Source organism: Haliotis asinina, chromosome 8 (genome assembly GCF_037392515.1).
Source record: "Haliotis asinina isolate JCU_RB_2024 chromosome 8, JCU_Hal_asi_v2, whole genome shotgun sequence".
In the NCBI taxonomy this organism is placed as follows: domain Eukaryota; kingdom Metazoa; phylum Mollusca; class Gastropoda; order Lepetellida; family Haliotidae; genus Haliotis; species Haliotis asinina.
This window is the reverse complement of record NC_090287.1, coordinates 17,552,522-17,566,291: the sequence shown is the minus strand read 5'-3', so window position 1 is coordinate 17,566,291 and position 13,770 is coordinate 17,552,522.

Here is a 13,770-nt window from a genome sequence, read left to right as displayed (position 1 = left end):
CACCTCAACTGGTTGGTTTTAGAAACACTTTTCTGAGGTTTTGCATGGAATGCATATGCTACTGCAGGCACAAGGGTCATCTCGAAGATATTTTATGCTTTTATATATGTGTTGAATATGTCTCATCTGTTGATTAGCATCTTATGTGTCATTTTTCATGCTCCAACATTATGTTGAGTTATGTGAAAGTGTATGATACTTATAGATGTACATGTAGCATGGCCACCTGATGATCGACAGGACTGGATATTGTTTGTTAATTGTTTTGACATTCAGTTTACTTCCCCACTTTACTTCACCTACAAGATTATCTTATCTGACATATCTATCCCCTACCCCGACCCAACCACCATCTGCATCACCATCTCAACATATTACAGATTAATTATGTTTTTGCATGACCAGTAGTTTCCTGGTGTCATCTTGGTGCGTCTTTATAAATCAATATATGTTAAACTATAATTGTGATATTTTACATAATTATTCGCTGTAAATAATTATGAAACTTAAAGGTTATTATCAAATGCAGTTATTTGACTTAATGAGAAATTGTTTAAATATGAACAGTTCAAGTAAACTTGCGTACCTGTCATTAGCGAAATTACATGGAGATCTGCCTCTGTCAGCGTGGTATGTGTCAGCCACATGGCACATGCAGCCTTTATACAACCTCAGTGCACAGTCTCTACTCTTGGAACTTACCAATAACTCCAATGTATGTGCTGGATAACTTCTCTTTGATTTCTTCCATGCACGATATGCATAAGCAATCACTCGTTCTTTGTCATCTTGATGTTGAAACAAAACTGCCCCCAAAGCCTCTCTTTGCCATCTATAATGAGAATACAGGGGTTAGAATAATCAGCATAAGCAATCACCCGTTCCTTGTCATCTTGATTTTGAAACAAAACTGCCACCAAAGCCTCTCTTTGCCATCTATAATGGGATTACAGAGGTTAGTATAATCAGCATAAGAAAGCGATGGTTACATTAAACACTATCAGCTGATTAGAAGCTGCTTGATGTTCACAAGTACAATTGTAACTTTCACTTGGGTTTGGCTTTGCAGTTTTCCATGAAGTAAATCAGTCAGAGGTTTGGCCAACCTGGCATACATCTGAACGAACAGATGGTAATAATTAGTGAAACCTGGAAATTTCTGTGACTCCTTAACACCTTCGGGAACTGGCCATGATTTCAAAGATTCAGCCCTATCTGGATCAGATTATACTCCGTCTGAAGTTCCAGCATGCCCTAGATATTTGAGCCTGTTTCTGAAGATTTCACATTTATGACGGATTTAACTTCAAACCATCTTCCCTCAACCTTCGAAATACAGTTTCTACTCTCGTCAAGTGTTGTTCAAAATTTAGTGAAAATATGTATATGTCAGGGTAGAGATTGCGATCAGAGTCTCTACCAGTAGAGATTGCAATCGGATTCTGTACTGGTAGAAACTCTGATCATGTAAAGTAACCTATACAATCACAATACCTACCAGTAGAAGCTCAAATCTGTCAGGGCTGAGATTGCAGTCCTACAAGCCAGTGAATATTTAGAAACACAAAATTTATTTTCATATATGTAAACATACTGTAAACATAAAACAATCTGTCACAACTTCCTTACATGCTGCGGTTGGTTGTAGAAAAAATCAGTTTTTAGGTTGCTATTTGATCTTTTGTTGCCAGGAAAAACCTAGTGATTTGCTTATTTTCCTACTGTTTACAGTGAGATGTTAAATACATGCTGTCTTTAATCCCACGCCAACTCCTACATCTCAAAGTCATAGTTAAAAGTAGGAAGATTGAATTCATTCCGATGTAAGTCTCAACTAATGATCAGTAATCATTATAAAAACACTGCTCTTCAAAGAGGTGGGGAAATGACCAGGCAATAATATTCTCAGGTGGGTAATGTCCAAGTACTTAATTGCCCTGCCCCACTCCTCCCAGAATGCCTACATACCACCTACACCTTGTAACAACAAACCAATTCGGTATTTCCTGGAACAGTATTAGAAAAAGCAAACAGGTTTTTTCACAATTCAGGTTTCTCTAGAAATATAATATGTTTGAAAAAAACAACCTTAAGTTAATTAATATAATTGTTTACTCAGTTGCAGGCAATCTCAATCTGTTAATCCAGCTTTCATCGTTACTCGGTTCTTCCTTTGCTCCCATGGATTAATTTGTCTTTAGGACTCATCCATTATAAGTAGGTGAAATCTTTTTGTTGTTTTAACTAAATGTAGATATACTGGGCTGTAGGTATGTCAGATGTCAGAGGTGTTACACTGTTTATTGGTATGTAAGGGGAATAGATTTGAGCATGAAGAGATCATCACACACCAGTGGACAATGGAGCAACAGAAGGCCAAGTTTTACAAACTGCCGGATGACCACATAGCGCAGCTTAACAAGAAGAAACAAGGAACCCTTTGTATCACCCAAGAAGCATATGACAAAGCTGTGGAAGCTCTGCAGGTAAGGATTAATGATTTAATTTGTGGTTTAGAAGTACTGGAATATGCAACTCTTATTGTTCCTTAATTTTCATTTTGATAAAACTAATGTGGTACTTTTACAGGCATGATCATCCTTCATGGGCGACCTCGTCATTCACAATCACAGGGCTGTGTGGAGAGGGGGAATGGATATATGCAGCTTAAACTCGGTAAGTGGATGGAGGAAAACCCCGAGAGAGGCTGGGTCCAGGGTCTTCTTCATGTTACATATGCTATCAACACTTCCACTAGTTCAACAATCAAGAAGTCCCCGTATGAAGTCGTCTTCGGCCAACCTCCTCGAACTGATTGTGTTGTGCTGGAAATACTGGATGAGCAGGGCATTCAAGATGAAGACGATTTAACAGGTCTTTTCAACTCGTTGGAGAGCAGACAAGTTGACGATCCCATCGACCCACTGACAAACCAGACTTCAAGTGATTGTGCAGACATCAACCAGACCACATCTCAGTCTACTAAAAGTGATTCTGGGGAGGAGTACCAGCTTCTGGATGGTGCAAGAACTGTCGAAACTGGAATAGAAGTGTTTGGGAGGACCACAGTACATTGTGAAACAGTCGATCCACAACAACAGAGAGTATTCCAGATAACATCTGTGGAGGATCCAGACTTCATTCCAGCTGGAGGTAACACATTTGATGAACCACTTTCTGTTGGCCAGTTCATTGTTTGGGACATCACTCAAGCAGTTCTACTAGAACCTGACACACCACACAGCAAGGTTCGGAATACTGTAACAGGTAACTATCTGAAAGCAGCCAACAGGCAGCAAGTTCATTATGATCCCAAGCTGAAAAGTACACGTACTTCTTTCAATGAAGGGGGACACTGGAGTACGCATTCACGAAGTGGATCGCACTAACACAGATCCTCGACTTCTGCCATGCAAGCTCCTACAAGCTCAAGGTGCAGGGAAAGATGTAACATACAAGCTATATAAAGCATCTGGTCGTCTGAGAAACACCTTTGGTGCAGAGCAGCTGGTTGGCATTCGTAATGTTTGCTTTCCATCATTACAACATGTGGATGTCACCAGTCTAGAAGAAATATCAACCATCCAGGCTTCAAGAATTAACACAGACTGGACACCAAGAATGGCACAATGATCAAGTGTATGTGCTTGTAAGGGCAGCTGTATAACTAACAGATGTCGTTGTAAAAAAGAAGGAGTCGAATGTTCTACAAAGTGTCACACAACCACAACTAACGTGTGTCAAAATAAAGTTTAGTGCTATCTTCATTGTTACCTGTTTTGTAAGTAAGATGTGTAAATATAACAATAAATGTATCTGTAACTGGAAACAGTCCATACCTGAGTAAAATGCATATTATTGTTCAGCAAGTGTCTTTGATGTTGTCCCACAGATAAATCAGCATTTCTACCAGCTGAATTGGAAATTGACAATTCAATGGAGACTACGATTGCAATTTCTACTAGTAGGATCGGAGATTCCACCAGTAGAGACTCCGATCGCAATCTCTACTAGTAGGATCGGAGACTCCACCAGTAGAGACTCCGATCGCAATCTCTACTAGTAGGATCGGAGACTCCACCAGTAGAGACTCCGATCGCAATCTCTACTAGTAGGATCGGAGACTCCACCAGTAGAGACTCCGATCGCAATCTCTACCCTGACATGTATCCTCCAGATAGATCAACCCTTCCTTCAGTTGTAAATCGCCCATACATATCTCCATTAACCTCTGAGACGTTGCTGGGGCGTTTCTCGAACCAAATGGGTATCCTATTCCCGAATCTCTTATACAAACCAGTACAATATTTGAAGAATAGGGGCTATGACTTTCAAGCACCAATATAGCCAGTGTGCGGGGGTATATTACCAGTAGCGCCGCTAACCTTTAACTGAAACTTCTATGGGGATTAAATTAAGATCACTTAAGTTCTGGCATAGTCCGCTTGGCTTAAAAGCGGACCGATTCATTGCAATCTTACTCGAAAACAAACAGTAAATACTCATTGAAACACTGTCATAAACAAAACATCATACCAACTCTGTGAGGTTTTTTGCAGAATTTTTTCGTCAAACAAAAATATAAAAATAAAAAAGGTGTTTAACAAACTATCATTAATATATTGCCACAGTTCACAGATTACAGAGAGAGGGAGAGTCAGATGTAATTAATGGGAGAGGGAGAGCACCCGTAATTAATGAATGGTCTGGTCCGTTCACAAATATCTTTTACTGCACAGAAAAGGTCGTATGGAATTTGCTGTTAAGCAAATGGCTGACCCCAGCATGATGGTATCGACTTCACTTCTAAAACGTTCTAGAAATGTTAAATTTCCACTAGATCTGCTCCTTTCTGCATATGATAGATTAGTGGTACCAATATGGACGTATGGATATGATAGAAAGAGTACATCTGATACACCTACATGTTTAAATTTAAACCCACCTAATTCCATGGTGTAAGGGAACTTGGTAGAGAACCTACTGGGCTTAAAATTTCGAAACGACTAATTTCGTATTGGTGGAAGTTGACATTCTCACACCCAAAGGGAAATTGGCAGCTTTTAATCTTGAATATATTACTAAACAAAGCAAAACATCAAACATATTCTCTGTATGCGCGGATTGCCTGATGTGTTTGAAAACCCTCATCTATGCTCAAATGCGTGGATCATTTCCATTGTTGAATCAATCTTAAGAGACCGATCCTTAAAATAATGCATGGACTAGCGATATGCAGAATTCCTTTAGAGGAATATATTATAAAGTTCTGGAGCGCTCTCCCCCATTTGAACAATATTTACTTCTCCCAGATTATATTTCTAAACCGATCCTAAAATTTAGAACATGCAACCATAAACTTCCCACAGAAACTGAGAGAGTTGCAAAACACCCCAAAAGAACAAAGATTGTGTAACTTATGTGATTCACATGCAGACATACGTAAATCATTAATAGAAGAACCATATTGTTCATGGCAAAATTTTGTAAATATTACGTCAACTTATTCCAAGTACAATATCTTACCTTAAAAATGTATCAAAGTTCAATAACATTACTTCTAAACACTTTAATGGATGTGTGTTGTAGTCATCTTGATGTACAAATTTTGATGTACTACCGATGGTGGATTATTTTGAGTAAAACTGTTAATATTTGAGCAAACGAGTGATACTGTTTGTTTGAACATCGTCCATGACCTGAAAGACCAGGCCATTGGCTCTGACGCATGGAAGTCTCCTAAACAGCTAATAGGTTCCAGACAAACTGTCATGATATCATTAACATGCTTTGACTCATGCGCATGTCCCATGTCGAGGAGGTGCGCAGGCGGAGGAAAGTGGGAGTCTCATAAACAGGTAATATATGTTCTAGACGAAATGTCAAGATATAATTAACAGACCTACAGACAGATTTTATTAATGCAAACCACCTGGGTCTCTAGCCACACGTACAACACAATTTGTATAAATATTATATAGGTGTGTCTTTGACGCAAACGCATGTCCCATGCCGAGCAGTTGCGCCGGAAATGGAAACAGGGAGCCTCATAAACAGCTATTAGGTTCTAGACGAAATGCCATAATATAATTAATAGACAGTTGAATCTGCACTCAGTAATATTCCAGCTATATCGCAGCGGTTTGTAAATAATCGGGTGTGGGCCAGGCAATCCAGTGATCAACAACATGAGCATCGATCTGCACAATTGGGAACCGATGGCGTGTGTCAACCTTCTCGCTCATGCAATAATGAATGCTCAGGCGAAACTTACGGCGAGCCCGCTTCGAATCAATGTGAGGATAAGGGTGTCTATCTGTCTAAACCGGTAGATAATGAGACTTTTGGTGATTACGTTCTCATGCTCAAGACCCATCATCATTGCCAGGATTCCAAACTAGAGGAGCGCATTCAGGAAGATCTCCCATTCCCTTCCGAAAAATGTCTGTGGACACCTTCTCTTGACCCCTATCTAGATGACCTCTTCAAAAAGAAATTTGATCAATCCCCTCACAAGCGCATTCTGAATTCCACGGGTTCTATCTGCCAGGGGTAGACAACATTCATGTGGACTGGAAACCCTTGAAGGTCCGGGGTAAAATAGGCCTTCAGGAACCCATGCGGCTATTCTTGTCGTAAGAGGAGACTAAAGCGATCGGGTGGACAGGCTCTCTGACTTGGTTGACAAATGTCATCGATTCCCAACTGCACAGATTGATCCTTGTGCTGTTGATCACTGGATTGTCTTGTCCAGACATGTCGCCGCCATAGAGCTGAAATATTGCTGAGTGCGGATGCTAAATCCAATCTATCATAGACTTTCTCACTCACTTGTAACACGAGAATAATCAAAACAGGACCATAAATACAACCTTGTTAGCTTTGTCTAATTTTCACCGCAAAATCGAGGGCTATCCACTGGTCAGGAAATTAATGTCAGGGATTTTAATCAGAATTCTCCTCAATCCAGATACTCCGTGGCCTAGGACGTAGATTTGGTGCGGCAATACTTGAAAAAGAAAATAGAAAGAGATTACTTAATTGTCGGACAAAAATTTGTCTAAGAAGTTATTTTCAGGACCTTCCCTCTGAGAAATACAGTCAGCAGTGACAACTGCTTGTCAAAGACAACAGGCTTTGAACTACTAATATCACATCCACTATGTTTATGTCATGAAGCTGGAAGTTTCACAAGCACACGTAGTGTGTAAAGTGATATTATAATTTCATTAGTAAACACAGTAGATGTGACATTCCCTACCCTGTCTCCCACCCTGAATTGATAAGATTGTTTTGCATTTCTCAGAATTATTGCACTGCTAAGATTTAGTTTCATTCCAGGGACTCTACTGAATTTATGTAAATCTTAATGGATTTTATATGACATTACAGTTATGAATTGATTTAACTGATTCAACCAAGTCATAATTGATAATGGTATGCTCTTTGCTTGCAGTTGAGTGACGTGTGTGTGGAGAACAGTGGAGAGGGCCAGAAAGAGGGGTGTGCTCCACTGGTTGACTTGTGTAACCTTCACTGATCCTATCTATTTTTTTTTTGTTTTTTGTTGTTTTTTTGTTTTGTTTTTTAAAATTTGAATTCACGTTCAGTAGGACGTCTGTATGATCTGAGTAAATGTTTTCCTTTACACTATGTACTTTTCTAATTTCGACCCTCACTAAGAAGGGTTGATGGGTAATTTGCCTCGCGAGATCTTGCATAGCAAAACTTCGCAAGCTTCTTATATACTTCCTGATATTACGATGAGGATACAAATATTACATCTACTATGTTTACTAATGAAATTTCACTTTACAAACTAAGTATGTGAAATATCCTATTAATTAGGACACTGATAAACCGTGATGGTGTATAGTATGACTAGAAATTATTGAGAATTTTATAAATATGTTTAATTGGATTTCTAGTAAAAACAGCCTTGAGCAGCTGCTAAGAGCCTGGTTTCATTCAAGAGAAGTTCCGCTAATCCTTTTTCATTAGTTTGTGAAGAGTTATTCCCCTTTGTTTACTTGCTAGCAGACGACATTTTCACTGATCCTCAGTATTGATGATTTAGAGAAGAGGAAGCGTTTAGAGTATTATAACAAGGACATGAGATCAGCTAAAGTGATTACAAGTAGAACAGGCATCACTTTGTTTATCACGTTTTAAAAAAATAGTGCAAATGGATATGGCACTGAGCAACAGGGAGGCGCAGGCAGGCCCAGAAAAATGTTATTTCATATATCTCCATATAAACCGTAGAAAAGAAAAAAACCGAATGAAATGTTAATCAATAGATGAAACATATTCAACACACATGAGAACGCATAAAAGATCGTTATGATGGCCCCTTGTGTCGATAGGCAGCACTTTAATTTCATGCAAGGTGAGTCGACGGTCTGTCGTCATACCTGGCTGATCGAGCGACCTAACTGCCACCTATTGCCTAATCTACTGTTTTCAGCAAGTACAATACGTTTTGTTCGATTTTACTAGTAAACATGCTTTTCTGGGGGTCCTATTGCGCATACCGCTGACTGCTCAGTCTGGCCAATGTGGGTTTTTGCGACATATGCTGTTTGCCATCGTGTATACTTTAGGGATACAGAGTAACAGCCTCTATAACCTTTTTTATCTTTTTCAGATTTCTATTTAATGTAGTTACCATCAACATTCACCCTGTGTTACCGACATTCGACATTTTAAAAACTGCTAATTCCACGGGAATAATCGCCATGCGATCTTACCTCCCGCCGTGTTGGGATGTTTGTAACGCCCACACGCTACCAGCATCACCTTCGGTACATTGGTACTGTCTACGGCACTTGGCGTTGTTTGACTTCTAAATATCAGTTGGTATATCAGCGATAGCACCGTAATCGCAAGACCAAACCGCCCAAGCACGTTGCTGCAACATCATTAATTATGATATGTTAAAAGTATCTTTGGAAATGCATGAAAAAGAAGATTACACAATGCCACTTTAGAAAGTGGTCAAATGTCGCGATTGCTGAGCGGGTGGTTGACCTTGTGTGTCAGGTGCCTGACTCTGAGAGTGCGGGTTCCAATCCCGGATGGGACTCAACCGAAAAAGTACTAGAATTTGTACTTTGCTAAGAAAGTGAAATCCCAAATATGACATATGTTGCATGAAAAAACAAAAACAAAACTAATTACACCACTGGAGTTGTGACAGATGAAAAATGAGTAAAATTGGGGCTTAAGATAAGTATGAAGAAACACTTGTTTTTCAACCAATTTTATTGCCGTAAAGTGTAGATTAAACTGAGATAAATTGGTTAGCATAAGAAATTCTTAAGTTTTATTTAAGTTTGGGGCGGGTACAAACATATAAGGTAGATATGCACGGATCTTGAGAATGACTCCTGTATACGTGTGCGTTGTTAAGGTGTGGTGTAAGATCTGTTTCGTTGACGCTCTAGCCCAGACCCCTCCATCACTTCCTACGTCGGGTATAAAAAAGGACACTGACATGATGCCACAGGCATTTTTTCCAGTCGTCTCTCGATAACGACGTGTCACTGAGTTTGTGACTTTCAATAACTGTTTCGTGTGTTTAGATTTGGGTTCCACTGCCCCGGTAAGTGATTATTCTGGTTTGTTCTATCTTGTATTTGTACTCGTTTGTTCTGTCTTGTATTTATACTCGTTTGTTCTGTGTTGTACAGTTACCCTGCCTCTCTTTTCTTTGAAAAAATCCTCGACACCTCCATTAAATCTCGATTTTTTTCCCGAGAATCCGAGAAAACCTAAATGCACAAGTGCAGAGATTACCGTAGACTTGCATAAATATACCTCCAATAGGTTGGCTTCTTTAGACTTTGTCTGAGATGTACTTACTACACATGCATGGGTCTGGCATTCAATACAGCCTTGGAGCAAGGCTAGGACTGACGCTACTTGCTGCATTTCCAAAGACCTGGGTTCGATGCCCACATGGGTACAATGTGTGCAGCCAGTTTCTGGTGTCACCCGACGTTATACTGTTGAAATAATTTTAAAACACTAAACTCGCCCTTCCCTTTGAAATGGTTATCCCATCTGTTGCACAGCCAGTAACTTTCGGAATACCACGTGTAAATTCTTTCCTGGATTCATGATTAGGAAACACTGTTAATGTCCCTGTATCTTAAGCGTCGCAGATCTCACTTAACCCGAAATGTCATGTCATGTACCACCTTTGTATTGCGGTTGCGATCACTAAGTTCTGATTATAATGGGATTGGCACAGAAGTAGCGATTCCCACCTACCCTGGGTGAGTGAGTGAGTTTACGCGACACCCAGCAATATTCTAGCTATATGGTGGCAATCTGTAAATAATCCAAATCCAAACAATCTAGTGATCAACAGCCTGAGCATCGATCTACGCGATTGGGATATGATGACGTGTCAACCAAATTAGCGAGCCTGGCCATCCTATACCGTTAGTCGCCTCTCACAAACGTGGGTTACTGAAGATCAATTTTATCCCGGATATGCACGGGTCAACCTAGTTGGACGTCAGCGTGGCATTAATGGTTAAATCTTATGAGGCTCACAAGTCTCTGCATGCCGAAGGTCCGGGTTTGATTCCTGAAAGCGTGAAATGCATTTCTGGTGTCCCCATATTCACTTACGCACACGTCTATGTCAGAGTCGTTGTTTTGATGCAACATCGTCAACGGTGCTGTTCAGCAGATTGTCTTACCAGCGGTTTCGTTTAGCATCCAGTCAAGCTACATCATCGATCGAGGTGATGCGAAGTGCCAGGAATAAGTACCAACCTCGCCATGCATGGACAAGTGAAAGAGACAATATGGCTGTGGCCAGGCAGCTCGTGCCCATACCACCGACACTGGTCACACTGGTGTGTGTCTCAGTCCCTGAACCACATTTTTTTTTTTTCACCTTAATGACGCAGGTCTAGATTTCGCCAGGTTCAGAGGAATCTGCGGCTCATTTTCAATATGTAAGGGTTAATTTGTGTACATATATGGGACAATCTTACAACTATTTGATCACTCAAAGTACCCAGCAGAGGAATGACGTTGATAGCGCGCAACCATGTCGCATTCGGACCTACTCGTGTCGTACCGGCAAGCCGATTGCATTCGTGTTATTACGGGATCAGCCGAATAGCAAGGTTACTGAAAGGGACGTGTGGGGACGAATTGTCGGTAACATGTCTCTGTAATCACTATCTTTGATCGTGATGAGATAGATATAAATATTTAAATCTTAAATTGGTTGGCATATTGTTCTCAAACCCACACAGCAGGCACTGGCACTTATTATATACCCATGTAAACGCGGATAGTAATACACGAGTGCCATACGGATGACGTGATCAAATTACGTATTGCACCCCAGATTCCGTATTGAATCCGTCCCGAACCCGTTCTGTTTCTGCAAAGCCCATTTAAAAAGGTTAATGAACTACAAGACAGTGATAACTGATAACTGCAATAGCAGTTTTACCCTTTTTGTCAGGCCTACTGCGTTAACACCCATTTGTATGAGAATTCTTTCATTGATTGTTTTTCTGTATCTTAGAACTATTACTTGGTCATTATTCATTTTTTATTCTCAATAGTTGAAGGTCACGAGTTCGATCCCTGGCCGTGTCATACCAAAAGACCTTTAAATATCCCTGTTTGTCACACTTTTTTTGCGGTGACCTTCAGTGAACTTCAGTGCACTTTAGAGCAGCGTTCATGTCCATACTAATATTTGTATAAAAACGTGATCGTAGTGACGAATACAGTGCGTTGCATGACCCGATGGTGATTCCCATGTACCGCCCAATGTAATCCCAATATATCGCCCGGTGGTGATCCCAATATATCGCCCGGTGGTGATCCCAATATATCGCCCGGTGGTGATCCCAATATATCGCCCGATGGTGATCCCAATATATCTCCCGGTGGTGATCCCAAAATATCGCCCGATGGTGATCCCAATATATCTCCCGGTGGTGATCCCAATATATCGCCCAGTGGTGATCCCAATATATCTCCCGATGGTGATCCCAATATATCTCCCGATGGTGATCCCAATATATCGCCCAGTGGTGATCCTAATATATCTCCCGATGGTGATCCCAATATATCTCCCGATGGTGATCCCAATATATCTCCCGGTGGTGATCCCAATATATCGCCCGGTGGTGATCCCAATATATCGCCCGATGGTGATCCCAATATATCTCCCGGTGGTGATCCCAAAATATCGCCCGATGGTGATCCCAATATATCTCCCGGTGGTGATCCCAATATATCGCCCAGTGGTGATCCCAATATATCTCCCGATGGTGATCCCAATATATCGCCCAGTGGTGATCCTAATATATCTCCCGATGGTGATCCCAATATATCTCCCGATGGTGATCCCAATATATCTCCCGGTGGTGATCCCAATATATCTCCCGGTGGTGATCCCAATATATCGCCCAGTGGTGATCCCAATATATCTCCCGATGGTGATCCCAATATATCGCCCAGTGGTGATCCTAATATATCTCCCGATGGTGATCCCAATATATCGCCCAGTGGTGATCCTAATATATCTCCCGATGGTGATCCCAATATATCGCCCGGTGGTGATCCCAATATATCGATCTGTGTTTCTGGGAGCGATTATTGGCAATCATTCAGCGATTTACGTCATTGGTTGCAGGGCGTCATGCTGTGTTTCATGGTCTTCCTGTTGAGATACATTTAAACTGTTTTCATTACCGACTGCATGTATAGATTCAGCATTAACTTCAAGTTACAGGCACAACCCTTAAGGACAAACTCCCCCATGATGTAAGATCACCAACAGAGCAGCATATTTTGAAATCCCGACTGACGGCATATTCAACGTATAATCTTTCACGCGTCCACGTTAGTGTGCTGAACACGTCCGATTTTAAGCGGCTTCACACTGTGGTTGTCTTTAACCCCGAAAAGCTACAGGCCCTAAGGGCCAGAACCATGAAACGTTGTGGATCTTGATCCGAATGTACATCTGTACGCCTTGATATGGACCCAATATTTTTAGTGCAGTCATTGGGGATGGACAAGGCATGTCGACCAAATGAAATTCATAGTATTCAATACCTGATCCGGGTTAGAAATGATGTTCAGTAACCTATGCTTGTGGTAAGAGGCGACTAACGTGATAGGGTGGTCAGGGTCGCTGAATTGGTTGGCACATATCATCGGTTCCCAATTGCGGAGATCGATGCTCATGTTGTTGATCACTGGATTACTCACTGACCGCCGCCATATAGCTGGAATATTGCTGAGTACGGTGTAAAACTCACGCAGTCGAACGGTGGTTTCACGCTTTTATCTCACACAAATTCATCTCTCAAACTATTTAAATTCACGCGCTCGTGTGTAACTGTTATTATACCCGGGAACAGGTCGAAATTGCCACATAAAAAAGTGTAAAAATGTCCACAACCTATTCAAAATGGCCATATATATGTTTTTTTTCATATTAATTAGCATTGTTCTTGAGATGCTTGATCAAGTGATACTTTGAGTTTGTTACTGTGTAGTATTCTTTATCCTGTATTTTACTTCTTTCAGCAGTCTAATTACTTTCGCAATATTTTCTTGATTAATACAAATGGATGTTTGTGTATAAATAAAATCAGCAACCAGGAACATTAATTTGCACTAGATATTAAACATCGATGTCAGCAGTACATTCTGTAAAACCACCAAGTAGAAATGTAATCATATCGTCATTTTCCCAAGTTGACAAAGCAATCTACA